Source organism: Leptidea sinapis, chromosome 25 (genome assembly GCF_905404315.1).
Source record: "Leptidea sinapis chromosome 25, ilLepSina1.1, whole genome shotgun sequence".
NCBI classification, from domain to species: Eukaryota; Metazoa; Arthropoda; class Insecta; order Lepidoptera; family Pieridae; genus Leptidea; species Leptidea sinapis.
In genome coordinates this window covers 2,137,906-2,151,056 of record NC_066289.1, presented here as the reverse complement: position 1 = coordinate 2,151,056, position 13,151 = coordinate 2,137,906, and the positions used below count along the sequence as shown (strand labels likewise).

The 13,151-nt window shown below is 31.8% G+C and overlaps 1 protein-coding gene across 28 annotated transcripts in view; it reads right to left on the bottom strand.

Moving 5' to 3' along the window:
- LOC126972211 (lysine-specific histone demethylase 1A) overlaps positions 1-13,151 on the bottom strand; it is a 411,187-nt gene that overhangs the window by 32,329 nt on the left and 365,707 nt on the right. The window lies entirely within an intron of this gene.

The following is a 13,151-nucleotide window of genomic DNA, read 5'->3' as shown; positions in this document are numbered from 1 at the left end:
AAAAACTTGACTGAGGATTCCACTTGGATACACGCGAAGCATTCGTCAGTGTGCGCAAAATGCAGAAGCTATTTAAAACGAAAAAGGTTCCCTTGAGATACAAAATGACCAGCGATTCGCTCGAGCTTCATTTGGATTTATTAACTATAATATGTTTTACTTTACAACCCTGAATACTCTGGTGGAAGAATTATTATTTTGAGATTTAATTCAATGTTACAATTACTGTAGGTAGTATAATAAATCGTAGGTTCAAGTTTCTGTTTTTTTATATTAAAGGTTATTGTTAATATATTTTATACTATCTCGAATAAAAATTTGTTAACGGAGCAATTTCATCCAGTCCACCTACTTAATTTTTATTTTAAAACTCGATATGAATTTGGGACAAGGACCTTGTTTGCCGATTTATGGTGCTGAAGCGTGGTGTACCGCCAAAATATTGGAAGGAATTTACTTCAGCGGTATAAAATTACAATATTCACAAAACCTAGATAAATCCCAATACTTTTCAATTTTAATTTAACCTTTAAATTTCACAAGACTCTAAGCTTTTATGTTAAAATATTAAGAGTCTAATTAACAGAGATGAAATAAAAATATAAGAGCATACAAATTGATTGTACTCTCAAGTGCATACCGGATATTAAAACTACTTACAAATCACAACAATTTGTTACATACACAACGATAATTCTGATACTAATCTTAAGTGCTCTCTTTATATCATTTAAATGTTAATAACCCCTCATATTCACACATTGTGCTTTTCTAAGAATAGCTGTCTGCTTTTTACAAGCAATTCATACTACGCCCATATATGACTAGATGTTGTTATGTACAAAAGTTAATTGAATTTTTAGTTTTTTTTACCAGCAGTGCAACTGTTACCTATAAAGGGCAACATGTTAACAGTTTTTTTTTAATGTTGGATCCTCTACATCTAGCAGTTTCAATGACTTTTTAACGGCTTACCTGATTGAAAGTTAAAAAACAACATAAAAGATGGACTTCAGCATTTCCAAAGATAAGTTGCCGGCTGTTGAGATAATGTTATAGGCGAGGTTTGAAAAAGATTGTCACTTGTATGGCTCATCGCCAGTTTTTCGGTAAAAAATACAAAATAAAACTATTCAGTCTCCCTTAGTCGGATCCAGGAGACTTTACTCGAATGAACGTCATATAGCCTAGCGTGATACCTTTTTATCATACTTATCAGCATTACTAGCATTTTCTCTCGCCTTCCGAAATCGGCAAGTGCCATACGTCACTACATTTTTCAGATACAGTAAAATCGAAAAGTGCCGTACGGCACACTACGCCCTGATCAAGTTCTGACCCTCATTTTGTTTATAAGCTTGTTTGAATAACTTTCTTATGCCTTTCCTTAAATCATCATAATTATAAGCAATCTATTACATGTAAATTAACACGCATTGACGCTGCGCGCGCGCCAAAATCGCGGTGCCTAGCGTGCCTAAAGAACTTTTCAAACTAAAAAAAATATTTCTAGTGTATCTAATGTGCAGGACACTGTTACACTTTGTGGCGCAGTGACCCCTTTACAACTGTGTTCCTGTTCCGGTTGAAAGGAAACTGTAAACAACCAACATTACTTTGTTAATGAACCTTGCAACCACATGTGACATGATGTCTCACTCAATGTGAGGGGCAAATTTACATAGCATCACGAGTATTGTTGCAACATGGATAAAATGGCCAAAAGAGGAGAAATGGAAGTGCTTTTGTTAAACACCTTCTGTGTTATTACAATACAGCTAAGCATGTGTTGAACACTTGTTTTAAAAAAGTTCTATTACAAATCTGTGTCGTTCTGTTGTTTAGCGTTGAACATTCTTTAGATATTGGTTATATTTTAACACGAGTCGAAACTTGTCTAAGGTGTGTCTAAACGGATAGATAATATTCAAGGAAGAATTAAATTATATTATGATGACAATAGATGACAGCTGACAAAAATTGCGTTCCGTTCCTATTGCTCCTGAACACTTCAGTTAATGTCGTGCTTAACGACATCAAAAATAATTCTAAAGGAATCAATTTTGAGAAAATAAATGCCTTTTATGCCTTTTAACGACGTTTTAGTTAAACACTAGCTAAACACTTTATGTAATAGAAAAAGATACTCCATTTTCACGTTATTGTTAGGTCACAGAAGTTTTTATGGCTAGGTCACTGTTGAACAAAACACGTCTCTAAGCTATTTTTAAGTTATTTTTTTAATAGCACCGCTAGATATTAAATCATATATTATATATAAGTATATCAATAATCATGGGGTTTGTGTTATTTTTCTTGAAACAGATCAATTGGGTATTTACTATTAAACATTTTTGTAGACTTTGTATTTACTAGAGTTTCACCTAATAGAATTGTGGGTCCCAAAAAAACTACAAACAAAGAACAGGCAAAATATTCAATTGAAGTTAATCATATTGTCAGTGAGCTGCTGATATTTTACCTGTTAATTTACCTATATAAGAATTTAAATATTCCTTGAAAACACACCCAATACTATTTTCGTTTTGTAAATATTGCATTAGTATGGTTGATAATTATAACGAGTTTCTATGAACGCATTTATGCATGATGAAATTCGGCAACTGTAATGTAATGCTGCATTTCGGCTAAATAAATATTAATTGGCACAAGTTTGGGAATTAAATAAGCTTAGTGTATTTGTTATTTCATGTAACATGGCTACTATTCATATGGTTGTCATTGTATAGTAGCAAATAGTATTTGAAAAAAGCTCTTATCAAAATAGAAATAATAATAAGATTTTTAATAAGTTTGTTTTATGATGAGTATTGATAGACTGTACAATCATTATTGTTTATCGAAGGCATACATATTTTTCTAACTAGATATTTTGAAAAAATTTTGAAAAAATCACACACATTGAAATTAAAAACAAACATTGATGTGGCCATATGCCGTCTAAATCTAGGCGCACTCCAAGCTGTCTCAATCCGAGTAGCATTTCAAACAAATACAAAATCAAACACACGTGGACTTTCCTTAATATTAAAAATCAAATTTTACATTATAAGCCCTGAAAACACCAAAGCATGAAAATATTACCGAAAACGTATCCAAAAATATTTAAAGAGTAAGTTTAATAATGCATGGACTACAATTTAAAAAAAATTAGGATCTTTTTAAGGTAAGTAATGTAAGGTTAAAAATATCAAATTCATTCGAATGTGTGCATTATTAGTCGATCGTCTGATGTTACAATATTTTGTGCTTGTAATAGAAATGAATTAACAATGTCAATGCCACTCTAAAGTATTTTTTTCTAGAATAGAAGATGCGTCAAAATAATATAATATAGTCACTTACTTATAATTTTGAATTTAAAAAATACTGTTAAGGTAATCTTGTCTATATCTTAGAGTATAAATTTTATGTCTATTTGCCGCATGCAGTCCAAAGATTTTAAGAATTTGGTTTAAATTTTCTCTTATCTAGAAACACACATAACATACAGAGAGTTCCATACAACATTATCAAATCAGACATAGATTGATTATTCAATCTACTTATGTAAGGAATAAAAATCATTGAAAGGCCTTACTTGTCTATATTAAGAAATTCTTAGAACGATGCCTTGTAAGATTTTTTGATAATATTATCGATATCTATGTTTACATGTTATTTCTTATAAGAATGCTACTAAAACACATAAGATACCTACTCGGGGAATAAATTTACCACAAAAAGAACAATGTTATTTAAATTGGGTATTAATGTAACACAATCACACCCAATATTTGAAAATGTATACTTTCTTAGTTTGCAACGTTGGAAAATAGATAAACTGGACACGCATGAACACGAAAATAATTTTTGTAACAGAGTAAATCAAATAGTATTGAAACTGAAGTTATATTATTGGCCGCATAACGACGAGTGCAAAATCAAAAGAATCGCATAATTATTTAACATCTCCAAGACTATGTTAAAAATATCCAAGACATTTATCGTGTAAAGTGACCGCCGTTGTAGTTAATTGCTTTACTTACCGTGGCAGAGTCGAGAGCTCAACAGATAATCTGCGGATCTTATCTCTACTGATGTTTTCTACTTGAAAAAATACTGTACGCTTTCGTGAACTCAATTTTAGCATTTATTTATGTCCAGCGAAGAACTAAACCAAATTTTTTGCCGACGAATTTAATCATCCGAAAAAATATATAGTTCGGCCATAAATTCTGTTATAAATAATAATGTAAATATAAAAGAAAATGGAAATTTATTAATACTTGCATGAAAATTTTATTGAAGTGACATTTGCAATACAGAAAACATAAATCTACCCAAAATAGCCACAAATGGCTTTGATTAAAACTAATTTGTAGTCCAAGGATTCAAGATCAGAGCTAGATGAGTCTTATGTTTGTATTAGTTTTAAGGGCTGTAACGTCAGCTTCGAGACTTCAGGGTTAGAAGCTCGTGCTTTGCAACCTGGTGGTGTTGCGTCTTGTTGGGAACTCCATGGTCTATTTTCAAAAAAATGTATTTATGACAGGTTTCACAGCATGATCCAAGACATCCCCTTGTTATTCTTTGGAAAGGGTCCTCATGATTTCAGGAATCTTCTTTTTTTATTTCTAAAAATTTCTAATAATCTAAAATAATTTTGTGACAAGTTTTATGACTCCTTGATAAGACATCTCTCGCCAGACATTGGATTACACAGGGTGAAGCCCTTCCAAGACCTTTCAAACAACTTGAAAAGTTTATTTTGTTCAATAAACACACTCTTTGTCATTTTTTTAACTGAAGGGATAGATCACTACATCGTCGATATTATATCAGTGATAAACACTCTGCCTCCATGTTTTTATTTATGATATACGGGATATTCCTAGCCTAGGAATCCTCATAGCAATATCTTGAAAATGGTAAACGGCTTCATACCCATTTTGTGCTATTGATGTTGCTACCTGTTTTAGTTAACACCCCATTCTGTTCTGTTTATTCTTAATAAGACTGAGCCCTCACGTTCGGATATTTAATGCTCGTTGTAAAGTCGACAAAAAGAGTGCACACAGAGTAATTTATACACAATTATCATTATATGTATTTTCAATGATATTACTTATTCAATATATAAAGCATCTGTGGCGTATTAGGTATAACCGTTGACTCTCACCACAGAGCCCCCGGTTCGATCCTGGCCCGCCACGTACCAATGTGTTTTCAGCATTTAAATTTATAAGTACTTCGTATTCGTTGCTTTATAAGGTTGGAAACATTCTTGTGATTCCTCTGGTAGGTTTAACAGAATAGACCGGGGTTATTACAAAACCTTGATTTTTGACCACTCTTCCATAAAAAAAAAACAACTAAATATTAGGTCGAATGGTTTTTAATAAGTTGTAAATATATAGTTGTACTCGTGTACTTACTAGTTAATGCTTATAAACTATTCGATTAGTATTTTCTTTCATTAACGCGAGTGTTACACATTTAAATAAAATACTTTCACAGGATTAAAACGCATGTATTTGTTACAGAGTTTTTTAAATTAGATTTTTGCTTAAAGTTCCATTTTTACTATAGTTAACACGACGATTCAAGACCTTTCCACATATCGTTTTCAGGGAGACTGTCCCATAGTCCGTCGGGTCGTCAGTCATGGACTCACATGAGTGAGTCAGGTTAGATAAAATAAAAATAAAATGTAACTTTAAACAAAAATCTAATGTAAAAACACATTTACCAACTCAGATCTAATCCTCATCGTAATTCTTAACTCGGATCTTACCCTCATCGTAACTCTTAACTCAGATCTTACCAATACACATTTACCATTACACGCGTTTTAATCCTTTAAAAGTGTTTTATTTAAATTATTCGAATATTGAGAATCTGGGAATATTTCTTAATAACAAGGAAGTAACTTTCACAGTGCAATTCTATTTCCCACGCACCAATGATGGAACGATCTTCAAAAGGCGACATTTTTAACTCCACACAAAATCAGCTCTTTATAAGAAGCACGTATTCTCAAAGCACACGTATTTTCAAAGGCAGAAAACGCACTTGTGATTTCTTTGATATTGCGAAGGACGCACAATAATTCGAATAAAGTAGGTACAATAATATACAGTATATGGCAACATTTTATTAGATCCGGTTCATGTTATATGCCATATATTTAGAAGCTCTGTATTGTTCTGCGATTTTGATACGAAAGTAGAATATTTCAAAAGAGATTTTTAGTATTTTCTTTGATTAACGCAAGCGTTTAATATTTAAAAAAAACACATTTAAAGTATTAAAACCATGTAAAAACATAGTTTCAATTACACGCGTTTTAATCATTTAAAAGTGTTTTATTAAGAAGAGATTTTTAGTCTTTTACGTATTAGGAGGCGACAATGTTTTTGTGAATTCTTAGGTGATTAAGAGAGCATAGACGTTGATTGCTGACCGAAAAGTGAAGAGCCGCTTAAAAAATTTAATATAATATGACGGCTTTTAAGTATTTTTTCAGGTTGATTCCTGATGTGCTCGGCGAGTTTAAAATACTGTTGTTGTACACACAGCCAACAAAAGAGTAGATATTAATAGTAGTCCAGGAGGAATCGGCGCATGAGTACCTACCGAAAACTATTCCACGTAATATTTTTTTTATGTTGTTGCCATGGGGCAACCCCGTGCCATATTGTTTAAGCCGAAATTATTTAAACAATTGCAAGGAATTGTTATTTTGCAACCAGACAATTTTTCAAACATTTAAAAATTCATATATTAGATCAAAAAATGTTAACTTTATCGAGAATATCACAGGACCTTTTGATTTGTATTTTAATCAAGAATATAAAAAAAATGTATTATTATCAGTAGGGCAATTTGAAGAGGATCGCATAAAATCGATGTCAATATGCGATAACCAGTTGAGTCAATGTTTTTTTATGAAAATAAAGGACGAGACGAGCCGGACGTTCAGCTGATGGTAATTGATACGCACAGCCCATTTCAATGAAGTTCCGCTGAGGATTCTTGAAAGACACAAACTTTCTGAGCGGTACTACAACTGTGCTCGTCACTTTGAGACATAAGATGTTTAGTCTCATTTGCCCAGTAATTTCACTATAATCACTTATAGCTACGGCGCCTTCATACCGAAACACAGTAATGCTTACACATTACTGCTTCACGGCAGATTTAGGCGCCGTTGTAGAACCCATAATCTAGCCGGCATCCTGAAAGGAGCCTCCCACTGGTAAATATGTAGGATAATAGTGACTCAAATCCAGTTCCTTTTTTTCATTCGTATTTTTAATCTGAATTATCTAAAATCTAACATAATCCAAACTAGAAAAAAAAACATTTCAAATTGCTAATCGACTAATAATATGACGATTTGGCTAGTTGTTAAGTAAGCCATTTAATTAATTACTAGTATCGCATAGGATTAGTTTTCCATTTCACTGGCTGATTTGACCAGATGGCTGCGACACATTCGATAATACGACAAACGGAAAAACTGGTTAATTGAATAATAACTTCTATTAACTTAGGCCTAGTAGATATCAAGTGTTATATTCATTAGCAAACGTATGAAAGAAGATTTTTTAAGTTATGCTATTGTGTTATATTACAACCCATTACTGTGGCAGCAGCGTCTGGTTTTGTGTGAAATATTTTACATGTGACAGAATGACAGATAACTGCTACTATTGATTACCTATACTTTAAAAAAAGCCGCGGAAATAGCCTAGTATATTGTCTAGTCGTCATCCTGTTTAAAGAATCCATCCATTGGTCACCCTAAACTATATTTTTTCCAATAAAAAAAGCGCGATAAGAACCCTCTTTCATCATCTAAAAATATAGAAAAATACATAAAAATAGCATTGTTGCTCACTTATAAGTAAAGCTTCATAAACCGTTGATCCTTTAGAAAGTCAGGCAAGCTAAATCAGTATTTTTCATAATTGTTATATGATAAACATATATATGAATACAATAATTGTCGATTCAAACGAAAACGACAATCGGCAAAACATTAAACACGGAGCTGTCTGTAACAAAATTTGTGAATGAGCTGTCTTCTTATAAAATGAGATTAATTATTGACATATTGGATGATCGTTCATTATTCGTGTGCATGCAAATTCATACTTATATATTACGCTTCCTTGATTTCGTATCGAAAAACGTAAGCGATTGGTAAAAAGGGTCGATAGCTAGGGCTGCCTCAAGCGCGTACAGTAATATAACTATATAAAAGCTTATAAAGAGATGACAATTTAATTCAATAGTAAATTAACAACATATTGTTGTTAGTTGCTATTGAATACATATTAAAATCCTTTGTCAGAACTCAGGAGGCTATTGGCATAGTTAGTTCACGCACCGAACTTATTGGGATATCTACAATTATGGTCACAGTGATTCCTTTTCAAACATTTTTTTATATACCTACCCCGAAAGAGACATAAATATTATGACACATAAGGCGTAAACAACATTAAATAAGGTACTATTTAAATACTGATAAATATAAATAAACCATGGAACATTACTATAAAATTTCCTCAGCAGAACCTTCCGCTTACTACGTGGTAAAAGTGAAAATAATTCAAATTAATAATGAATAATTTTTCGAAAACAAAGTTTTAATTTTCTAAATAGTATGTAAGTATATGGCCGTAGTCTCATAAGGAATGATATATATATAGTTTGATATTAAATATAGGTACAGATACTTCAAGTCATCTTGGCCCGCGGCGCTGTGATTTGAAGTATCTGTAATAATTGTGATCCAGCTTACTGTGATAATTTCAATATATCAAGTGTATAAATTGAAACCTATACTAAAAATACTTTATGAAGTGTGTCTGTATATAAGTTAATATAAAAATCGACAGCCCTAGCAGAAATAAGGTGATTAGTGATTCGCCGACAACTCCAACAAGACACGAACAAAAAGACTCGAAATGCTGATATTTCTAAGGACTTTTTGACGTGTTGACGTTTAATTTAGCCGATGGTGATTCAATCATACCGACAAAATGTGATAATCAAAAATGTCATATTTCGTTAACATCGAATCAAAATCATATTTTATTGTCGTATTAGTAGGTATCACACCGGTTCGTTAAATCATTTTTGAATCGCTAATTTATCTGTTACTTTGATAGATTCCGAAGTGAAGCCGAAATGTGAATTGTTTCTACTATGTAGGGCATTTCAATGTCCCGGATGTAATTATTATTAATAATAATAATATTAACACACTATTACATAAATTAACTAGGCATAGCCTGTACAACGGGAACAAGACAACGATATATTTAATATAATATACTTATTCAAACATACATAAATACAAATAAACATACATGACTCGGAAACAAACATTCATATTCATCATATAAATGATTGCACCTACTGGGATTCGCACCCGGGACCTCTAGCTCAATAGCCAGGGTCACACGCCACTGGGCTATTAGGGGTGGTCAATTTTTGAATGATTTGATTGATTGATTCTATTGCGTATCTGAGCCCAACACCTGCATTACTATTTGAAAAATAAAAGTGGTAACAATAATGGGTTTCATTTCATTTCGATAGTAAAATATATTGGCCAGTATTAAAGTAAAATAATAATTCAATGATGATCAATTATTAAAATATCAAACAGCGAGAGTGAGCATTGTGTTGCAGGGTTGTCAACATTTTTTTTCATTCGTGTCCGATTTTTTTCATATGTTACTTTCAATCTACGGTCTAACCGCTCTACTCTACTTCTAAGAATCATACGAAGAACGCCCCGTACCTATCTTAAGTTAAAATACTTAAGTATAAAATAATTAAATTATTGTCAGACAGAATAAACCCTCAATCTATACTTCAAAGGAAAATGAACAAAAGATTATCATCAAACAAATTAACATTAAAATTTAAGACAACTTGTAGCTAGACTCATTAAATACTTAAGTGCTAAAGTATGAAGCAAGCTAAGAATACTTGATACTGTTGAAGAGAAGATCTTAAAATAATAATTACCAACTTAAAGATACTTTAGTAGCTTATTTCAAATACTCAATATTTTAATTATTAGTATAATTAATTAATTACTTATTTCAGGTGAAATATACAAAAGATTTTAATGAATAATATTCGATTTAAGACACAGATTTATACTTGTAGCGTTTTGATCTTCATATCTGTAGTCTGTAATAACATTTTGTTTTAATTTTTGATAAATATACGGCGACTTTTAATATTTCTGTCTGTAGGTATGTCGTTTTAGAACTCTAGAACGGCTTGCACAATCTTGATGAAAATTGTTTTGTAGTTAGATCATGTAACTGGTTAATGGATAGGATGTATATGATGACTATGTTTTGCCTATGACTTCGTGCGCATCTTTGGTAAATCTAAAATAAATCGGACTAAAACATGCGATATTAACAATTTTATTTTAAACGTTTACAGTTTTCTGTGAGCATTTTCTGTGAGTGTTACGAAGTAACCATAAAAATTTCACATACTATATCAAGGACCAATACCAATACAGAATTTTTATTACTTTGGCCTTGTATCCTAAAGAGAATGAGAAAAAAATCGACTAACATATGATAGGAGAAGAAATTGAAGCATAGAAAAAATTGAAGTAAAGAAGTATCTTGAAATTAATTGACAGAAGTAAACCTACTCAGTGTGATTCTATTTTCTTGAACACCCTGTTCCATTTTGTAATTTATTATCAAATTAGAATACATATTTAGAATGACCGAAAGCTATCCATTTTTTCAAAATCAGAAAACTACACTGCATATGCCTTTAAGAACGCGACAAGACGTTTCATCCTTTCCTCTACAAAATCTGAAACTAGGGAACACATTGAGCCCTATTGGTTATTGTAAATCGCTTAAGATAATTCTAATCGACCACGAACGCATTGCTGATGTAAGGCGAAGATGAGTTACCATCATGGGTACACTAGTTTTAAAACTAAAACTGCCTCATAAAGATTTAAAAAATACTGATACAAGTCCCATATTTCGATGTCCCATTATTATTAACGATTAGATCATTATCTCGGTTTATTTATTAAGCAATTTATTTAATAACAACACAACAGGCTATTCATTAATGAAACAATGAGGTATTACTTTTATCTACGCCATGATCTGATTAACAACAAACAACTTTGAGAGGTTCAATTGACCATAGCACTCTCCAAATAGTTCTTCTGTATAAAATTAATATAATATCTCCTTTGTGGGGACTTCGTAAGAATGGTTTACCCGTTCTTGTAATAAGTAAGTAATTTATTCTAGTAACTTAAGCGTCGGTGGGCTTAATATATAATATAACAGGTTGAAACGTTGACTCTCACCACAGAGGCAGTGGGAGGCTCCTTTGCACAGGAAGCCGTGAAGCAGTAATTTGTAAAGCATTACAGTGTTTCGGTTCAAAGGGCGCCGTATCTGAAATAACTGGGCAAATGAGACTTAACATCTTATGTCTCAAAGTGACAAGCGCAGTAGTAGTGCCACTTAGAATTTTTGGGATTTTCAATAATCCTGAGCGGCACTACATTGTAATGGGCAAGGCGTATCAATTACTATCAGCTGAAATTCTTGCTCATCTCTTCCTTTATTTTCATTTAAAAAAAGTAATTATTATTAATATCAAGTTATTGGTGTTTATTTAAAAAAAACACGCCAACGTCAAAAATGTTCAGAAAATTAAGCAGAAAATTCCATATCACAAATTTTCGTGTCTCCCTTGAAAGTTCCCTTACTTAGTTTGGAAAACCCATTTGTCCAACTGCCGTCCCCAAATATTATAATCCTTTAATTGAAATAAACTGAAATATTTTCCCCATCACTTATTAAACACGGGTAACAAATACAAATAATCACAGCATTATATATTAAAATCAAATTAACAGCGCATTAATCCAATAAATATTTCTTTAATTATGATCCATATTGGTTTCGCGAAACGAAAGCCATGTCCGCCGTCCTTTATTATGATCATAAAATTAATAAACGCATGAATAGTAGTGTTGCATTCGTGTCGCTGATTTAAGTGTACTGTTGAACATTAACAGTGGGGGTGGTCGTTAATATATCAAACAGCCGACAGTGTTTCGACATCTAGGTAGGTACTGGTGCACTTGAGGTCAACTATATTAGCACATTTTCAACGTGGCTCAAACTAACCAGAGAGAAGTGTCAACGCCATGTTGAAAATAATCGAACCTCAATCAATGCTTACATCAACCTCAAAACTCAACCGAGAGCATGTAAGATATATATTCCTTTTCTCTGTTAATATGCAGGATCTAATTGAGGCTATTTCTCTCCTTGACCAGGGAACATAACAGACATCACGATGAAGTCGACATATTTGATCACAATTTAAAAAAAATATATAAAAACAGTTCTTTCAAGGGTAGGATGACCTCGATCTATTTTTGTGTTTTATTAAGATTATATTTATAGATATATAATATATTATAGTTATTATTTTATTTTGTGGCTAAATTTAATTGAATAGCATGACATTTTCGCCTATAATTGAGGCATAACTTACCATATTAATGTTATTGTTGTTGTATAATACTGTGTTTATATTAGTGTATACCTTGTTGGTGGAATTTATTGAATAAATAAAATTAAATCAAGGAAAGTCTACAGCGCACACGGTGAAGATATGATTAAATAATAACATCAAGCATACATTTATCAAGCCTCACAAAACAGCTGAGACCAGTGAATAAATTTTACTGAATATCAAAAACTATTGCTTCAATTAAAATCCAGGAAGTAATATGATGTTTGGTAGTAGCGTAAAGCAAAAGATTACGTAATATATTCAATTCAAAATTCAAAATATATTTATTTTCTCTCACAATAAAAACTTACAATACACAGTTTATTAAAATCTATATTGATACATTGTTATAATTGTGAGAGACTGGTGCTTGAAATAGGTAACGAATACCTGTGCTATAACAAGTCACCGGGCCCCCAAAGCACATGGTTAAAATGATAGAGAGAATATACAAAAAATTAATATATTACAATGAAACTTAATTAAATAAACAAAACTTAATTAGATAAAGAAAGTAATTGGTGTTAGTGTAG